Below are 20182 nucleotides of genomic sequence, written 5' to 3' on the forward strand. Positions count from 1 at the left end.
TGGCACTGCCTGGAAAACTTTATAAAGCATTTGGTTAGAAAAATCATGTCTGTGCATTGCTGATTGGAAGGGTGTTCCCTGATGCTTGTCATAATTTAAAACCTCTGCCAGGGGAACAGGATCTATGAGGCTTGGAAGTACTTCCTCTTCTCTTCATTTCACCTCAGTGCTGGCGATATTCTGTTCATTGTTGTGGTCACTGATGCCAGCCTGAAGTTGGCTCTAGTGCCAGTGAGTTTGCTCGTCGGAGCTAGTTGGGATTTCAGTTACCTAAAGGTAGGTATAGGATGAAAGCCTTTTATATTCATCCTTTGCTTCCATCAGTCTCTGCTTCCATCTTCCTCTCCCTGGTTGGTTTATACTGTCTCCAGAGCACCTCTCTGTCTCTTTCTTTCTTTCTTTTTTTTCTTCAGGGCAATGAGGGTTAAGTGACTTGCCCAGGGTCACACAGCTAGTAAGTGTCAAGTGTCTGAGGCTGGATTTGAACACAGGTCTTCCTGAATTGACCTAATTAAACTTTATCTTCAATAACCTGGAATATTTGGAAGATCCTAATGACAACTCACATTTCTTTGAAACTCTTAAAAGTTTACAAAATACTTTCCTCACAATCACCCAGTGAGGTAGGCAATACAAACATTTGTTATTATTAAGTCATGCCCAATTCTTCATGGCCCCATAGAGGGTTTTCTTGTAAAAGACACTGGAGTGGTTTGCCATTTTCTTCTCCAATGGATAAAGACAAATAGAAGTTAAATGACTTTCCCAGGGTCACGTAGCTAGTGTCTGAGGCCAGATTTAAACCCAAGTCTTCTTGACTCCAGGTCCAATGCTCTATCACTGAGCCATATAGCTAAATTAAACATTAAAAACACTCATTAAACATTGACTGTATCACCCAAACCATTGCCAATATGGGGAAATGACTTATACAACATTGCACCATATTTAGAATGTAAATTGAGGACACTGCTGATATTATTCTAGTAGATATTTGTGTTTCCAGTGCTTAGTAGAGTATACCCCATTGTGAGTACTTAATAAATGCTCTATCAATTTGTCTTTCCAACCATCTCTTCCTCCTCCTTTCCCTCTTTGTCTTGTCTCTCTCTCTCTCTCTCTCTCTCTCTCTCTCTCTCTCTCTCTCTCTCTCTCTTTCTCTCCCTCCTCTCCCCTCTCATCTATCTATCTACCGATCCATCTAGTCACCTCTCTGGAAGTCAGAAAGTCTGAATTCAAATCCTGGCTTTGATAGTTACTAGTGGTGTGATTCTGGGTCAGTCACTGATCCTCTCCATGCCTTGGTGTTTTCATTTATAAAATGAAAGATGATGATATTTGCATTGACAACATCATGGTGTCATTATGAAGAACACACTATATAGTCTTTGAAGGATTTTAAAGAAATGGGAGTTACCATTAAGATTCTCCACATGAGTATGGTACAGTGGAAGCAGAACTGGTTCCATAGTCAGAGTTTGTGGGTTCAAATCTGGCCTCTCATGATTACTAGTGGTATGTCCTTGGGCCAAACATTTGTCTTCCCTGAGCCTCAGTTTCCTTATTTATAAAATCCAGAGGTTGAAGAAGGTTGTCTGAAGTCCCTTCTAGTTCTTGATTTATGATCCTATGCTTAGCATGGCAGTGCCACCAATGCCAGTTTTCATAGGCAAAGAAGATGCCAGGAGAGTTTTGAAGAGCTGTGTGGTCTTTATTTTTCTAATTCCTATCCCTCGCTGGTAAATCTTTTCCTCTTCTTCTTTTTTAAAAATTATTTTAAATTTTTTTTTGTGGGGCAATGAAGGTTAAGTGACTTGCCCAGGGTCACAGAGCTAGCAAGTGGCAAGGGTCTGAGATCAGATTTGAACTCAGGTCCTCCTGAATCCAGGGCTGGTGCTTTATCCACTGTGCCACCTAGCTGCCCCCTTTTATTCTTCTTGATAAAGACTTTCTCCTCTAATTTCACAAGGGTCATTCTATTTTTTCCCCATAGGCACATTTATTTTCTTCTCTCACAGTTTTGATCCAAATCTCTCAAGGGATAATCATTGCTCCTAAGACTCTTCTTCATGCAACCCCCCAAGTTTTTAGCTCTTGACCCACTGCCTTGTTTGTCTTGAGGTTTACCATACCCTCGCCCCCTGTCTCCTTCTTCCTTTTCATCTCATGATTTCCCAGTTATCCACCCCAGAACAGGGCTAGATATCCCTCACATGTGGCCACCCTGGCAACATGTCAAGCTCCATCCTGCCCACTCTCTATTTGAATAAAGTAAAACTGGTTTCCTCTCCATTTCCGTCCAGGGTGTTTTGAAAGTGAACAAAAGAGAGCACACATTAACCCAGATCCCAAAGAATGTGGGTGTACCTCAGAATCCACGTCAAACCAAGCTGTGGCATGGTAATAGAATAGTACTCTTGGTGGCAAAACCGCATTGGGTTGTGGGGATCTTGAAGAGCAGAATTATTATTAGTAGTAATAGTAATATTCATGGGAACAGTAGCTGGATGATTGCTAGTTATATTTATCAGTTAGTTCTGACTGAAAGGGTTGAGTAAACTTGAGCTAGTACTTTCCATTCTTCTGACTGAAGTAAGGCAGGGTTCATTTCCAAGGTGACCAGGCTGACCCTCAGTGCTTATCTTTCATCTCATGTAAAGCCCTTGCTGGAACAAGCCATCTCCAGGCCCCATCAGTATTGCCAGTAGAGTGGAAAGCAGATGGTGTCTCATGGATGGCTCCCCTCTCATGGGTGTGTAGCTATAATCACTACCAGCACCCTTGCCCAATCCAATTCAATAAACATTAATCTAAGCTTTGTGTAAAATCATAGGATCACAGAAGGGATCATCTAGGGTAACAACCTTCCTAACTGTACAGAGAAGGAAACAGAAAACACATATTCTTACTCCAATATTGCTTGGGAGTCTTGGGACTAATGCAATGTTGGTTGGCCAAAGTGACATACAATAAATAATAAAATACAATAAACATTTATTATATACCTCTTATGTGAGTGTACTTGTATGAAGGGCTAGGAGAGATACTCACTTGGGATAAGAAAAAATAAAAAGGTCTTATACTCAAGGAAATTACAAGTAAGAGCATAAGATACCAAACCCAGAGAGTTATTATATATAGTATCATCTGACAAGTATATTAGTTAGTTCCAAGTATATAGTACCAATATGGAATCATTGGGTCAAAGAGTATAATCAATTTTAAATACTTATTATTGCCATATTTCACTCTAATCTACAGTCCCACAAACAGCATAATAACAAGCCTTTTCCCCATCATTCTGTGAACATTTAATTGAATTATTTCTAGAGCTTAAAAAAGTCCAGATATAAGGAGTCAATGAGAGGCAGCATGGTAGATGGCAGGTTGCGGAGTCAAAGGCTTAAGCTAAACTTCTGACACATACTGGCTGTGGGGCTCTGGGTAAGTGACAACCTCTCACTGCCCCAGACAACTCACTAAGATGCTGCAAAAACAATAGTCTATCTGCATTGGCAGAGGGATGCAATTGTAGCTACAGACTAAAAAGTGGCAACTTAAAGTGTTTTAACTTTCCTGTCTCTGAGTTTTAGAGGATTTAGACAACTTTACAAGTCATTGTCCTTATTCTGTCAGGTATTTTGCTTTTAAAACCTGTCAATTCATGGCAGCTTGGCACAGTAGACAGAGTGAGCAGGGGCTCTTGTCTTTCTTTGAATCCCCTGTGTTTAGCCCAGTGCCTGGCACATAGTAAGTGCTTAATAAATACTAGATCTACCTATGTGTCTGTCTGTCTTGACTATCTATGGATTTCTCTCTCTCTCCCTCTCCCTCTCCTCTCCCTCTCCCTCCCTCCCTCTCTCTCACTATTTCTCTCTCTCTCTCCCTCCTCTCTGTTTCTCCCTCTCCCTCTTTCCTTCCCTCCCTCTTCCTCTCTCTTCTCTCTCCCTCTCTCTCCCTCCCTTACTCTCCATTATCTTTCTTCTATCTGTCTGTATGTTTGATTGTGTCTATCTATCTACCCACCTATCCATCTGTCCATCCATCCATCCATCCATCAATCTATCTCTACCTGTCTTTTTATTGATCTATATCTATCTACTATCTACTATCTACTATCTATCTATCTATCTATCTATCTATCTATCTATCTATCTATCTATCTATCTATCTATCTATATCTATCTATCTATCTATATCTATCATCTATCTATCTATCTATCTATCTATCTATCTATCTATCTATCTATCTATCTATCTATCTATCTATCTGGTGATTCAGCATATAGAGTGCTGGTCCTGGAGTCAGAAAGACTCATCTTCATGAGTTCAAATCCAGCTTCAGACACCTACTAGTTGTGTTACTGTGGGCAAGTTGCTTACCCTCTATTTGCCCCAGTTTCTTCAACTGTAAAATAGCTTAATTGCACCTAGTAGTCATGAAAATCAAAGACAATATTTGAAAAAGGCTTGGCACCTAGTAGACCATATATATAGATATATTTGTATGTATGTGTATATATGTGTATGTATGTGTATAGATGTATGTATATGTGTGTATACATACATACATACATATGTGTGTATATATATATATATATATATATGTATGTATGTTAGGTCTTATGATCTAAAATGCAGCTTCAGACACTAAGTATGTGACCCTGGGCAAATCACTTAACATCTGTTTGCTTCAGTTTTCTCTTCTGCAAAATGGGGCAGGGGTAATAATAGCACCTACCTCCTGGGGTGGTTGTCAGGACCAAATGAAATAATTATGGCAAAGTGCTTAGCACAGTGCCTCTCACATAGTAAGCATATTGTACATAACATATTGCAAGCACATAACATATTGTGTTAAGTGATGGATATAGACAAAAGTGAAATACTTCCTACCCTTAAGGAGTTTGATTCCTATGGAGGAAACCAAATATATACATATATAAGTCTATGTAAAGCAAATAAATGATGCTTTTGGCCCCATAAGCCAGGAGAAGTCAAGGAAGATCAAGTGGAATGTGGCACTTGACCTAGTTTTGAAGGAAGCAAGGAATTCCAAAAAGGGGAGGAGAAGAATATCTATTACAAAAGCAAGTGGGTGAGGACATGTTAAGAAGGCAAATTTGGCTGGACCATAGAGCCTAGGGAAGAGGAATAATATATAATGAGGCTGGAAAGATAGAATGGGGCCAAGATGTCAAGGACTTTAAATGCCAAATAGAACAGTTGAGTAGGAGTAACATGATCATTCAGTTAGTCAAAAAGCATTTATTAAATGCCTACTATGTACCAGGCACTATGTGTTCTAGGAATTTTCATGACAACTAAGAGAGGAGTGATTGTCCAAGAGGAGGGGTTGGTTAGCAGGGACCTGTATCTGAAAAAAGGTTAAGAAAGGTGAAGATGGAGGAAAGGTTATCAAATTTGGCAAGTAAGAAATCACTAGTAACTTTAGAGAGAGCAACTTTGGTTGAGCAATGAGGATGGAAGTCCCATTGTGTGAGCTGCTAAAATTAGCCTTGGGTGCCCCAAAAGGGCTGCCCCTCCCCCAGTGCAACTGCTCTCCTAGAAACCACCCCAGGCACATAAGCCTCCCTAGCCATGCCCAGCCCAAGCCCGATTAGCTATCAGTGGGGATGCGCATGGGAGGCCTCAGGCGCCAGAGCTTCCTCTGCCCAGACCCCAGCTCCTGGCATGCCCAGCACAGGCTCTGCCTGCCCTGGGGGCGCCAGCAAATTAGCTTGGTGCTTGTGGGTGAGGCCCGGGCTGAGGTTTGAGGAAGAAGCAGTTGTGGGAATTTTTAAATGACCCTTACAGACTGGCTTAGGCAGCTAATAGCAGTCAGATAGCCAGCCAGCCAGAAATTCACAGATTAGCACCAGTTAATATATTTTTTAAATGAATGGTGACCGCGGCAGGATTTACAGGCCAGATGTAATTTTTCAGCTAGTTATAATTTTTCAGATAGCTTAGAGTTATAAGTTTTCAGATTAGTCATAGTTAATATTTTTTTACAATTGTAAAAGGCTAAGAAGTGAGTGAGAGGAGACAAAATGGAGATAAATATAGACAGCTTTTTTGAGGGATTACAAAGGCATGGTGAGGGATTGTTAAAGATGGGGAAGACGGGTAAGTTTGTAGGCAGCAGAGAAGGAACTGATAGATTAGAAGCAATGGAATACTAGAGGAGAAGATGGTTTTAGGGGGCAATATATAGAATATAGGAGAAATGGTTTCAAGGGTGCATGTAGAAGATTTGACTTTGGAAAGATGAAAGGCCACTTCTTAATCAGAGACTGGAGTAAGAGGTAGTGGGAATGATGGGTAGCTAGGTGGCACAGTGGATAGAGCACAGGGAGTACAGTCAGACTCATCTTCATGAGATCAAATCATGCCTCAGACACTTACTATCTGTGGAACCCTGGGCAAATCACTTAATCCTGTTTGCCTCAGTTTCCTCATCTGTAAAATGAGCTGAAGAAAGAAATAGCAAACCACTCCAGTATCTTTGCCAAGAAAACCCCAATGGGGTTATGTAGAGTCAGACATGACTGAACACCAACAACAAGTGGAGATGATGTCAAAGGCTTTTGAGATGTAAAGAAGGAAAGAAGGAGTTCCCAAAGAATGGACTCTGTTACAGGAAAAGTCTATTGAAGAGGGGGGGGGGGGAAGGTTGGCTTGAGGAGCAAAGAAGTTTGTAGCAGCCACTGCGGGGAAAGGGATAGAGAATCAACTCGGGGGAAGATGAAGGATTGATTTGCTGGAGGGAGGCCCAGCTAAGATTAGATGACATAAATTCGTAGTGAGTCCAGTTAATTCTACGTATGTTCTGCCAGCTCCATTCAGGAGCACGTGAGTAGGAATGGTGTGTGCGGATGGTGGGAGTCATACAGGGCTGGGGTTTTGTAAGACATGAGTATTGATAGGATAAAGGGGCAAGGTCTCTGAGAATAGAGGTCAATGTAGAGATGAACTGGTTAAATATAAGGTTGAGACTGGGAAGTGAGCCAGGTGAAGTCAAGCAGGCATGAGAGCCTGGGAAAGTACAGAGGGGTGTAGGAACTGAAGGTTGTAGCAAGGATGAAGAATCAATTCAGGAGGGATAAGGCAACATGAAAGATTAGGATGATAGGATATGATAGGATAAAAGAATTTCAGAGTTTTTGATTATAGAAGTAGAATACTTGTGGGATTAAAAATGGATTAGAGGGGCGGCTAGGTAGCACAGTGGATAAAGTACTGGCCCTGGATTTAGGAGTACCTGAGTTCAAATCCAGCCTCAGACACTTGACATTTACTAGCTGTGTGACCTTGGGCAGGTCACTTAACCCCAATTGCCTCACAAAAAAATAAAACAAAAACAAAAAAATGGATTAGAAAATGTAAGAGTGTGAATTCTAATTCTATTGGCTCACCAGAACAATTACATTGGTTCCTTTTGGGGCAATGGAAACAGTCTTTTTAAAAAAAGATGCACAAGATAACTTAAAACAAAAAAAAGTCTCATGCCACTTAACTGCCACCAATGAGTTTGTATCAATTTATCATGCTTTATAAAAATTTTCTTTTTTTCTATTCAGCAGATTAAAAAAAATCCAAAGTGATTTCCACAACTGTGGCCTCTTCACTCAAGAAGAGGTTTTTAGTCATCATTATCAGCTGCTCGGGTGCTTGGGAGCTTTATCACATTCCTCAGTAGCCTGTTGGTGTTTTGATTGTTGCTATGAATAACAACACTGCATGGCTGCTTTTTTGAGAGACAATATGGGATCCAAGAAATCAAAATCAAAAGAAAGGAAAAAACACTTCCCTGGTTGTTTTTTCTTTTTCTTCTAATAGACACAAATGGAAGACAGACTCATTAATTACTCTTGATACAAGCTGGGAAGACAGTACAATCTTTTTCTATAACATTCTCCCAAGTAATATTTTCTGGCATCACATCCCAGACAAAAATTCCTGTGAGCAGTGGTACTCCCACAATATTTTTCCTTTTCTTTCCTCGAATGCTCTGGTGTTTTGACTGATTCAAAAGTGCTGTATAGAGAACATCCATAGTTGAATTCATAGCTGTGTTAAATTTTTATACCAAGAAAATCTTAGTGAGAAGAAAATGTGTATCTCTTAAAAGTTGTTTTCATTTAACCCCTCCCCCCTTCACTTTTTGTGTAAGCCCTCATTTGATCTTGTTGTTTATGGTATAGCAAATGGCCTACACTACTTTCTTATTGCATGTGGAGACACAGTTACAAATAGAGAAGTTTTGCTTTTTGAACCAAGCTAGTTAATCCAATTCCCCAAAAGAAACCGTTTGTGACAGGGTCCTTAACTCTGTGTGTGTGTGTGTGTGTGTGTGTGTGTGTGTATGTGTGTGTATGTGTAATGGGCCCCTTTGACAGTCTGGTGATGCCTATGGACCCCTTCTCAGTATAATGTTTTTAAATGCATAAAATACATAAGATTGCAAAGGAAACCAATTATATTGAAATAAAGTTATCAAAATATTGTTTTAAAAATACATTCACAGATGCCAGGTTAAGAATCCCTGGTCTATATTACTTAGCGTCAAATTTCTGTTATATGATTTATATTAAATAACATTTGAATTAAGAGGTAGCATGCTCTCTCATGAACCCTTGCATAGCCTTGCCTCATGGGAAGACTAGGTCCATATTCTTGAACTTATGAGGTGTTTTTCCTACTTCCCTTCTGTCTTCCTCATTGTTCTTTCTGGCTCGTATCCTCTTCTTTCTCCTTCTTTCTTTCCCTGGCTGCTTTTCCATTGATTTTCTCACTGGCCGGTTAGCATATTAAATATCGTGAGAATACACTGCTCCCTGTCCTGGCATTGTTTTCCACGGAAAACATTTCCTTCCACTGTGTAAGCCAAGCTGCTGCTTCCATGGGGAGAAAGCTGGAGCAAAGATTGGAAACACTTGCCTATTGCTGTTTTGTATTTGGCTCACAGGCAACAGGGAATGGGAGCGATAGGAGTGAGGGGTTTTCCTGGTTGAGAGGTAGTTCCCCCATCTGCTTCTTATTAGGAATGATGTTGCAAAGAGTTTTGAGAATTAAATCAGATGGGAAACAATGAAATGTGCTTCTTGCAATGGCCTTTCCAGAATACAGTGTGTCAAAAGCGAGGGGCAATGTCTCTTCTCCATAGCAGCCATTACTTCTTCTGGGGACATTTTGCATCAAATGGAAGGTAGTGAGGTGTCATTGGATTGAAAATCATCCTTGTGAATTCTGGGACTTGTAACAAATTGGGAGATGTGTCTAGAGAACCCAGAACACCGTGAGGCTGGAGCATACATAACACCATGGCCACTGATTCTGATTTTAGGCATCCTGTGTGGTGCTGTTATATAGACAAGTTGGTGCATAGACCATCTATATCAGTAGGGTATTGGTGCAGTGCTGGCAAAGCCTACAGAAATAGGTATAACATCATTAGAATCATGGGTGAAGGCTTCTGGTGATCCTCCACATCTCTTTATCTCTACCACTGTTCATATAATCCCATGACCTTGTTATGAGGGTCTCAGGAAGGTAATACCAGTTTTTGAGATGATGGTGTTCTGAAACACAGTCCACATTGTTCTGTGCTAATTAAGATCTTCTGGCTTCTATTTCTTCACTAATTAGGAAAGAGAAAGTCCTATTCTGACCCTTTTTAAGGGTGCACATTCAAAGTTTTGGTGGTAAGGAGCAGCCCCATGATACTGCCAGGCATTGCCATCTCTAAATTTTGCTATTATGGTATAAGCCTATTATTCTAGCTCAACATGAAATAGTGGCTGCCACTATAGATGTAACATTCCATTAACAGGTCAGATTTCAGAATATTTCTCAGATCAGGAATTCTACTGGATCTAGACTAAATGTCTCTAACTCTAACTCCCATGATGATAAATAGGACCCTCTTAGGGGTCCTGGCTGCCCAGGTCTGTAGTTTCATTCTTATGTATTTGGTGTGTGTGTGTATATATATATATATATATATATATATATATATATATATATATATACACACACATATATGTAAATGGATCATGTCTAAGGTCTGGCCAAAGAAGGAGCAGAAATGTACTCATTGCATATTCTAAAAGAGGTAAGGGACAGATATTTATTTTCCATATACAAAAGAGATTGGTAAAACAGAAAGCTCTCACAAGTGCACACTAACAGAAAACTAAACAATCCTAATGATTAGCAATAATAACTTCCAGAAGCTTGATACTTATAATCATAAATATATGAAGCATTTGGTAGGACTGAGTAGATAGTTTTCTATTTCACCTAAGCCCTTCACTCTCCACGCTTCCCACAAGGTAGATGTCTTCCACTTATACGTATCTTCCTGCCAGTGGTCATCTTCTCAAAAGCAGAAGCTCTCCACACCACCAATAAGCTCTGACCAAGGGAACTAGGATCTATCCAACTTTTTCAATCATAAGTTTGCCACTGAGTCTGGACATGTCTATCTTGAGTTCAGTGTTTGTTTACTTTGATCAAGTGAATGAATTGAATGTGATACCTGTGGAGTTCTCTCACAACAAGAGCTGTTTGTCTCTTGGGTCCACTGGATTTCATCCATAAGCAGGAGCACATTCCACGCACCAGTGGTGAGTGGAATTCAATTACCAGCCCTGAGTGAAACAAGGCTGGCAAACAAAGTCCAGCTTGCCTAAGGCAGAGCTGGATACACTTTCTCTGGAGTGGTCATGGTGGTGAAGAGAGCCATGAAGCAGGCTGAGGTTTCACAATCAGATCCAATCCAGTCAGCAAGATTGCCTGCCTCCCCAAAGGAGTGAATGTCAGGCTTATGACAATGTGATTACCACTTACAGGAAAGCTCCACGCTACCATCATTACTGTATATGCTTCCACCATGACGAACTGTAATGAGGTCAAAGAAAAGTGCTGTGAACACTTGGAGACCCACATTATTAATGTTCTGAAAGACGACTGGCTCATAATTCTGCGTGACTTGTCCCAGCCTGTTCTACACATGCTACATGCACTCAGAGTGGGTGGGGCTGTAGGTTGTGAATCCATTGCTAGTGGAGATGGTAAAGTGACTAGGGTAATGTCTGCTGCTAAGAAGTAACTTCATGTTAGTGTGTGTAGTCATATGGTTATGAGTTTTAACCTGTGTCTAAACAGTGGAGGAACCTCTCAAGGAAGATTGAATCTCCAGAGGACCCAGAAGATGGGCACGTTTTATACCACTTGTCGAAAATGGATAAATGGTACATTCTCAAAACCACAGAGTGCAAAGTTTTAGCCTGACAAAATTCTAGAATGGGTTACATAACAGACAGTTTGTGAGCACTCATAAAAGAAATGTCATCTTTAGGAGGCAGTGCATTTTCATATACACACACACTCATGCATGCACACACACGAATAATGACTATGTAGTTTGCTTTCTGTTTTTTTTTTCAGGGTTACTTGAAGAGCAAGGATGCTCTGGGCTAGCTCTTCCAGTGTCAGGCTGCTATATCTCCCCCTCAGAGTTTTAGAGGTACCCTAATGGATTCTCCTTTAATGACATTGTCTCAAGGTCCCGCCAGTTGGGTTTCCCTCACTTTTAGGTTTCAAGGAATAGCACCATCAGTTCCATCAACCATTTAACATCAACTAGCTTTGACAAAAGATGATTTTCTTCAAAGATATAGCAAGAATGAAAGTTCAATTATTCTGTCCAACCTCATTACCTCAGTGGCCCACTCTCTCCCATCCCACCTTAGTCTCTAGGGAGAGTGGGCTCAGACTCAGCTCAGTTCTTCTATAGTATTGTCTCTATCAAATTCACATCCAAACATAACTGCTAGATAAGTCCTTGTCTCAGCTACTACTGAACTAGATCTCAAAGGTCACTTCTTCACTCCTTGGGGCATTGATGCTGGTCTGGCTACAGAATCTGGGCACTAAGAAGCTAGGGCACTTGGAAGCTTGCTCTCCTGACCTCACTCACAAGGTCAGAGTTCACCTAAAATGGAAAAAGAACATAGAAGCCAAGCCTGAGTCCTTGTCTGACAGTAAAAGAGTCAAATAAAGAGAGAGCAGCTGGAGAGAGAATGAGACCAGGCTGTGGTTAGAAAAGAAGAATCAGCTACAGAATTTCTGTGCCTGTTCCAAGGTCTCTCTAAGTCACTTCCATTACATGTCATTGTGACTCTCCAGGAAACAGGCTGCATAGCCTCTTCTTTTTTTTTTTTTTTTTTTTTTTTATATGTAAAAACAGATTTATTTTAACATCAATTTAAAAAAAAATTGTTCCAACTTCTCTTCCTCCTCTATTCCCTCCCCCACCCACTAGAACTCAAGCATTTCAAAATAAATTATACATGAGTAGTCATGGAATACATTCCCACATTAGCTAGGTTGTGAGAAAAAAACAGTCAAAAAACTCCCAAAACTTCAGACTAAGGAATTGTCAAAGAGAAAAAACATTTTTTTAAAAAAATGTGTTTCCAGGGGCAGCTAGGTGGTGCAGCAGACAGAGCACCGGCTCTGGAAACAGGAGCACCGAGCCCAAATCCGGCCCCACACACCCAACACCCACCAGCCACATGATCCCGGGCAAGCCACCCACCCCCAATTGCCTCACCAAAAAAGAAAAAAAAAAAGAAAAGAAAAAAAAATGTGTTTCCATCTATTTCAGATACTATCACTTCTTTCTCTGTAGATGGGTTGCCATTTTCATAGTCCTTCAGGGTTATATTGGACCATTGCCTTGCTGAAAATAACCACATGCTTCCCAGCAGATAATTTTACACTATTGCTGTTATTTTGTATACAGTGCATTTCACTCTGCTTCAGTTCATGTAGGTCTTTCCAGGTTTTTCTAATAGTATCCTGTTCATCATACCCTAAATAATGTACCTTAAACTTGACAAAGAATTTTCTTCGTATTAGCCCAGCAAAGTCATCATAACTATTTCCCTCCATCCTATTCCCTTCCCATGATATTTACTCTATTTTCCATCTTCTTTTAAACTATTCCTCCTCAAAAGTATTTTACTTCTGACTGTCCCCTCCCCTACTCTGCATTCCCTTTTTTTTCACCCTTCCTTCCTTATCCTCTTCCCCTCATACTTTCCTGTAAGGTTAAATAGATTACTCCTCCCAACTGGGTGTGAATGTTATTCCCTCCATGAGTCAACTCTGATGAGTTTAAGGTCTTTGAGCTAATTCTGTGTTCCAAATTTTCTTCCTCCCTCTCTCCTCAACCCTCCCTATGAAATCAAGCAATTCAATATTTCATACTTGTGCCGTTATGCAGAACATCTTCACCTTCCTTGAAAGTATTTTGCTTTTTACTACTCTCTCCCAGAATCTGCCCTTCCCTCCTTCCCCTCCCCCCCCCTATCTCCCTCCCCTCCCTCAGGGCAAAATATATTACTATACCCACTTGAGTATGTATGTTAGTCCTTCTTTGAGTCAATTCTGATGATATTAAGGTTCAAACACTCCCCAATTCCTTCCCCCTCTTCCCCTCCCCTCCATAAGCTTTTTTCTTATTTCCTTCATATGAACAACCTCTCCACAGACAATCGTTCCCCTTCCCCCTCCCCCAGTCTATTTCTCCTACACCTCAACCCTATTTTAAGGATGTCATTATGGGTTAGTTAGATGGCACAGTGGACAATGCACCAGCCCTGGACCCAGGAGGCCCCAAGCCCAAATCCGGCCCCATACATAAGACACCCCACAAAGAACAAAACATAACTTCCCTTCGTATTCAGTTCAGACCTGTGTCCTCTGTATTATCTTCCCATATAGGAATGTTAACAGTTTGATCTTTTAATATCCCTCATGAAGTCTTTTTCCTGTTTATCTTTTTATGCTTCTCCAGGGTGTTGTATTTGAAAGTCAAATTTTCTATTCAGTTCAGGTCTTTTCATAACAAATGCCTGAAAGTCTTCTTTCTCCTTGAAGTTCCATGTTTGCCTCTGAAAGATGATGCTTAGTTTTGCTGGGTATGTGATTTTTGGCTGTAGTCCCAGTTCCTTTGCCCTCTGGAATATCATATTCCATGCCCTCCGGTCCTCTAATGTAGAAGCTGCTAGATCTTGCTTTATCCTTATTGGAGCTCCACAGTATTTAAATTCCTTTTTTCTAGCTGCTTGCAATATTTTCTCCTTGACCTGGGAGTTCTGGAATTTGGCTATAATATTCCTGGAGGTTTTCCTTTTGGGATCTCTTTCAGGAGGTGATCGGTGGATTCTTTCAATTTCTATTTTAGCTTCTGCTTCTAGAATATCAGGGCAATTTTCCCTCACAATCTCTTGGAGGATGGTGTCTAAACTCTTGTTTTGGTCATGGTTTTCAGGTAGTCCAATGATTTTCAAATTATCTCTCCTAGATTTATTTTCTAGGTCAGCTGTTTTTCCAAGGAGATATTTCACATTGCCTTCTATTTTTTCATTCAATTGGATTTGCTTTACTGTGTCTTGGTTTCTCATAAGCTCACTAGCTTCCATTTGTTCAATCCTAATTCTTAGGCAATTATTTTCAGCAGACAGTTTTTTAATCTCCTTTTCCATTTGGCTTTTCAAACTGTTGACTTTTTTCTCATGACTCTCCTGCATTGCTCTCATTTCTCTTTCCATTCCTTCCTCTCTTTCTCTACATCTTCGTTCTATCTCTCCTACTTTCTCTTCAAAGTCCCTTTTGAGAGCTTCCATGGCCTGAGACCAGTTCGTATTTTTCTTGGAAGCTTTGGATGTTGGAGCTTTGACCCTATTATTATCTTCTTCTTCTGAGGATGTATTGTGGTCTACCTTTCCCCCAAAGAAGTTTTCGATGGTCTTCTGCTTTCTCTGCCTACTCATCCTGGCTTACTGTTTCTTGGCTTTTTACTCCTTAAAGTGTAGCACTGCTTCCCGGACACACTGTTCGTGCTACAGCGTGGCCCAGGGGGTGATTGGGCTTCTTCTCAGCCTGCCTGGCTTGTGAGTAATCACAGCTGCTTTCTCTTTGACCCGGAAACAGAAGTCTGATTGAACTCTGATTCTCTATGGTCGGAAGCTTGGCATGCTTTTACCCCTCCCCCACTGGGCCACCACCACTCGATTCAGCCCACTGGTTCAGACCCAGGGCGCTTTGCCCCAACTCCAGCAGATACTGCCTCCACTTCACCCCGGCCTACCTCCGAACCCCCTCACCAGTCCGTGATCGGAGCCTCAGAAGCTGCTGGTGCTGAAGACTCTGACGTGTTGGAGGCACTGTCCCTGGCTGGGTCCGGACCGCGCTGAGCTGTTCAGCCTGATCAGTAGGTGATCAGAATTGCCCTCTTTTGCGGAGAAACAGTCTCACTCTGTTCTTATGTGCATTAGGCTGTTCTGGGTTTTGATTTTTACCGCATTATTTGGGCGTGAATGGACGGGTTTATCTGGAGCTTGTGGGAGTCACAGCCTCTCCTCCGCCATCTTTGCATAGCCTCTTCTATGTGGTAAGTAGCATCAGAGGCAGTCTGCATATTTTCCGGTCCCCATTACGCCAGAGTACTATAGACATAGTAAATTAAATTTCAACAGCGTATTTGACAAAAACTTTCATATTTTCCTGTGGACAAAAAGAAAAGAATGTGTCCTGGATGATAATAGAGTTAAGTGACTGAGGTTGAACAGCTATACCTAGAAAAGTACTGATTTCTATATCAACCTGGGAAAAGTTCTCTAGTACAATTCTGGATGCCTTTATATGCATCAGGTTGTTGTTGTTCAGTCATTTTAGTCATGTCCTATTCTTTATGACCCCATTTGGATTTTCTTGGCAAAGATTCTGGAGTAGTTTGACATTTCTTTCTCCAGCTTATTTTAAACATGAGGAAACTGAGGCAAACAAGGTTAAATGACCTACCTAGGGTCACACAGCAGACAAGTATCTGAGCCTGGTTTTGAACTTAGGAAGATGAGTCTTCCTGATTCCAAGCCCAGTGCTCTATCCACTGCACCACCTAGCTGCTCAAAGGCACCATAGGATCATAGAAAGCCAGATTTCCAAGGGACATCAGGGGTGTATATTCAAGTGTGTGTTGAATATATGTTATCCACTATACAACAAATTCAATATAGCCTTTGGTTGAAGACCTCAAATTAGGTAGAACCTGCTACCTCCCAAGGCAGCCCCTTCTTCTAGTGAACAATTTTAATTACAGAACCTGAGAGTTGGATAAAACTTCATAAGCCATCTAGTCCAACCCCAAAACCAAAGAAATCTCAAGTATGACATTTTGAACAAGTTATCATCTGACCTCTGCTTGAGGGAAGAGGAAGCCTTGGCCTCTCAAGGGAAGCCATTTGACTTCTGGATCGGTCTAATTGTTAGGATGTTTTTTTCTGACATCAAGGCTAAACTTGTCTCTTTGCAACTTCTACACATTGTATCTTCTGGTGCTATACAGAGAAAGTCTAATGCCAGCTCTTCAAATATTTGATAACAGCTATTGTGTCCCCTCTGAGTCTTCTTTTATCCATTCCAAACATGCTCAGTTCCTTAAATGATCCCCATATGTCATTAGCTCAAGGCCCTTCACTGTCCTGGTTGCTCTCCTCTGGGTGGTCTCTATTTCTTACTCCTGGATTTCACCTCCTTCCTTTAAATTCCCTTTCCCCTTTCCAGCTCTCCTCTATATCTGTTTGCTGTAAGTAGAATGTAAGCTATCTTTTTCTTTTATTTGTGTCCCACCATAGCGCCCAGAGTATTAATGCTTAATACTCTGTCTATCTAATCTATATTATCTATCATCTATTACTCAAATAATCTCTATCATCTATCAATTTATCTATCTACCTACCTACCTATCTATCTATCCATCCACCCACCCATACATCCACCCATCCACCCATCCACCCATCCATCCATCCATCCATCCATCCATCCATCCATCCATCCATCCATCCATCTCTCTCTCTCTCTCTGGATGTACACTGCTGCTGCACTTATAGACCTCCAGACCATTCTAACTCTCAAGGTCACCTGTTTGTCCTTCATTCTCAAAGAGGACCATGACATCAGGGTGATGTCATGATCAGCTGTGAATTGGGTTTAAGTGAGGTAGAGGGCTGTGCAAGGTCACCAACCTCACTCTCTCCTCCAGAACCATCTGAGTTCAGTGGCAAGATACACATAAGGATGACTGGAGATGGCCCTGGATATTTAAGGTGATTGGGGTTAAGTGACTTGCTCAGAATCACATAGCTAGAGTCTGAGGTAAGATTTGAACTTAGGTCCACTGCACCACCTAGCTGCCCCAAGAGTCACCTACTCAGAAGAGGAAACATGGAGTGGAATAGGACAGCCAGTACTTCCTCACCCTCCTGAAGTCATATCATGCTACCTGAAGAGTTGAAGCTGAGAGGCCAGGCTGGAAACAATTTCTTTTAACAAGTGTAAATCCTTCCCACCCCTTTCAGCAACTCTTGGACTGTCAGGTAGCAGGGGAAGATTAAGGCACTGCCCAGGGCTTACCAAGTCTTTCTGAAAAAACAAGTATTTTGCGTGCTGGGCCACCACAAAGTGCTTCCTGGAAGCAGCTAGGAAGTTCATTATTTGCAAAATTTCCAGATGATGAATCATCATGTTCTTGGAATCTCCAGATGTTTCCAGGGAAGTTCTAGGCACATGCTTCATGGCAATGGGGAATGGCCCCTGTTACATAATAACAAGATTTGATATTCCCCCCCTCCTTCCCCTGCTCCCCATGTCTTTACCATCTTTTACTCTAGAAACCTTGAGAATCAATCCCTCAGTGGTATCACCTCTGGCATGGACTTTCAACTTTATAGATCTGGCTGACTCTAACTTCTTTTCCCATTTTTCTTTTCTTTGGTGACATTTCTACTTCCTCCAGAAGCACACCTGGGGCTCTGATGTTAGAGTCCAAATTGAGTGGCTCCATTTTTCTTTGAAGTGAAAAGAGTTTATTAAAAACATTGTTATGAATCTAGTGTTTTTAGCTGAATATAAGCTAAGTATGAAGCATCACTGTAATGTACCAGCCAAAAAAGCTAATGCAGTCTTTGGCTTCATTAATAGAATATTATCCAGTTTGAGGGAGCTATCTTTCCCCCTGTCCCTTGCACTGATGTCATATCTTGGGGAGAGCTGCAGCTCTGGGCACTGGGGGAGGTTAACATTCTCTCGGTTTTCTCCTGCCATCATGCCCCAGGGCTTTGGCCTTTATTAATTCTATTCTCCTGGCACCTAGCTTTTGTGTGGAAGGGGAAACACATTTCTGACATCTACCCTGTCTTGCTGTCTCTCAAATAAGCATTTGCTTTGGGTTTGTAATGGTTTTTATTGCTGGCAGCTACAAAGAACAAAACATAAGCTTAAAATAACAAATAAAAGAAAATAATATATAAAACAATAAATTTCTTAAAAATGAAATTTGTACTTCCCTGAAAGTATAGCAAGAGATTATCTTCATTCTTGTTTAGCCTCCATAAATGGATTTTCTTTTTCATTATTGGACTTGGAGCAAAGAAGACCTGAGTTCACATCCTAACCCAGACACTTAAAGTTGAGTGACCCTGGGCAAATTATTTTTTTCTCAGTCTTATCTATAAGATAGAGATAATAAGACCTACTTCACAGGATTGTGGTGAGTATCAAATGAGATAATATATGTGAAGAGCATATTTTGCAAACATTTAGGTGCTATATAAATGCTAGTTTTCAATTGTGATGATGATGATATGGTAATGATAATAATAATAATAATAAATGTTATTATTCTAAATCTACCCAGAACCTCTGTGTCCTGGGCATGGGATTAAGCTATGAGATTTCTACCTGAAATAGATAGAGATTGGCAAGGTTATTAGGATCCTTTATGTCTTTTAGAAACTTCTTCAAATTTACATGTGGCTCTGGAGATCTCACTATGAGGAAGGCACTTCTCTCTGTTCCCCCAGGGATTTCACTCATGTCTTTAATAGGCTTTTATTTATTTATTTATTTTTTTGGTGGAGCAATGAGTGACTTGCCCAGGGTCACACAGCCAGTAAGTGTCCAGTGTCTGAAGCCGGACCTGAACCCAGGTCCTCCTGAATCCAGGGCCGGTGCATCATCCACTGTACCACCGAGCTGCCCCTCACTCATGTCTTTAAGCCATCCTTCATGGACCTTGCAGCTTACTTCATCACATTTGCTGATGGTTTTGAAAGCTCTGAGTCTTCTTGAAGACCTTTCCTTTCCTGGGCTCCCTAGACAACAAAAATCCTTTCCAAATAGCCTCCAAACATTCACCCTCTGAGTTTCAGAACTTTCTGCACTGGTTTGGGATATCCTAATGGTTTTGTTCTCTTTGATCCATAAACATTCTGGAATTGTTTCAGCTTCATTATGTTAGAGCCTGAAGAAACTTTTGAGATCATTTTTTTCCTAGGGATTCTTAATCTAGGGTCCATAAACAATTTAAAAAATAAATCTACTTCAATATAATTGGTTTTCTTTGTGCTCTTCTGTGTTTTATTTTATGCATTTAAATATATCACTTTGAGAATGATTCCATGGGCTTCATCAGATTTCCAAAAACATCCTGTATACAACAAAAGTGAAGAACTCTTGAATTAATTAAACCTGTTTATTTTGCAGAAAAGGAAAAAGGAGGTCCAAGGAGAGAGGAGATTGCTCAGGTAGGTTAACATAAATAGTGGCAGTTCAGTTCTCCTTTCAGTCCTGAAATTTTTCTTACAAAACTATGCTAGCACTCAATTTACCTTTAATATGCTCTTTTCTGTCTTGGTTAGTTTACCAGAAGTAAATGGAGAAACCCAATCTTTAACCAGCTCTTTCTGTGAAATAACTTCTCTACTTATTCCCCCAGTCTGATAGTCAGACTCATTGTTCTCAGAAACCCATGTGGCCAGTAATTATCAGGGAGACCACTACCATGTTCTTTTTTTTTTTTTTTTGAGCCTTCCTTTTCCACTTCTGACCTGTGGAAGTTCCCTAGATGATTGTCTTGCTCCATTTCAAAGCACTTTGGACTCTCATTAAGTTCCATTTTTAAATCTCAAGAACCTCATTAGCCATAGCCATAGGCTCATTTGATAATCAAAAGAAGCCATCCATCCCCAGCAATTGGTTTCTAACTCAACTAAAGAGCAAGCCATCCAGCCTAGCTAAAGGAGCAGGGCACTCTGAGGGGAAGACA

This window comes from Dromiciops gliroides, chromosome 1 (genome assembly GCF_019393635.1).
Source record: "Dromiciops gliroides isolate mDroGli1 chromosome 1, mDroGli1.pri, whole genome shotgun sequence".
Taxonomy (NCBI): domain Eukaryota; kingdom Metazoa; phylum Chordata; class Mammalia; order Microbiotheria; family Microbiotheriidae; genus Dromiciops; species Dromiciops gliroides.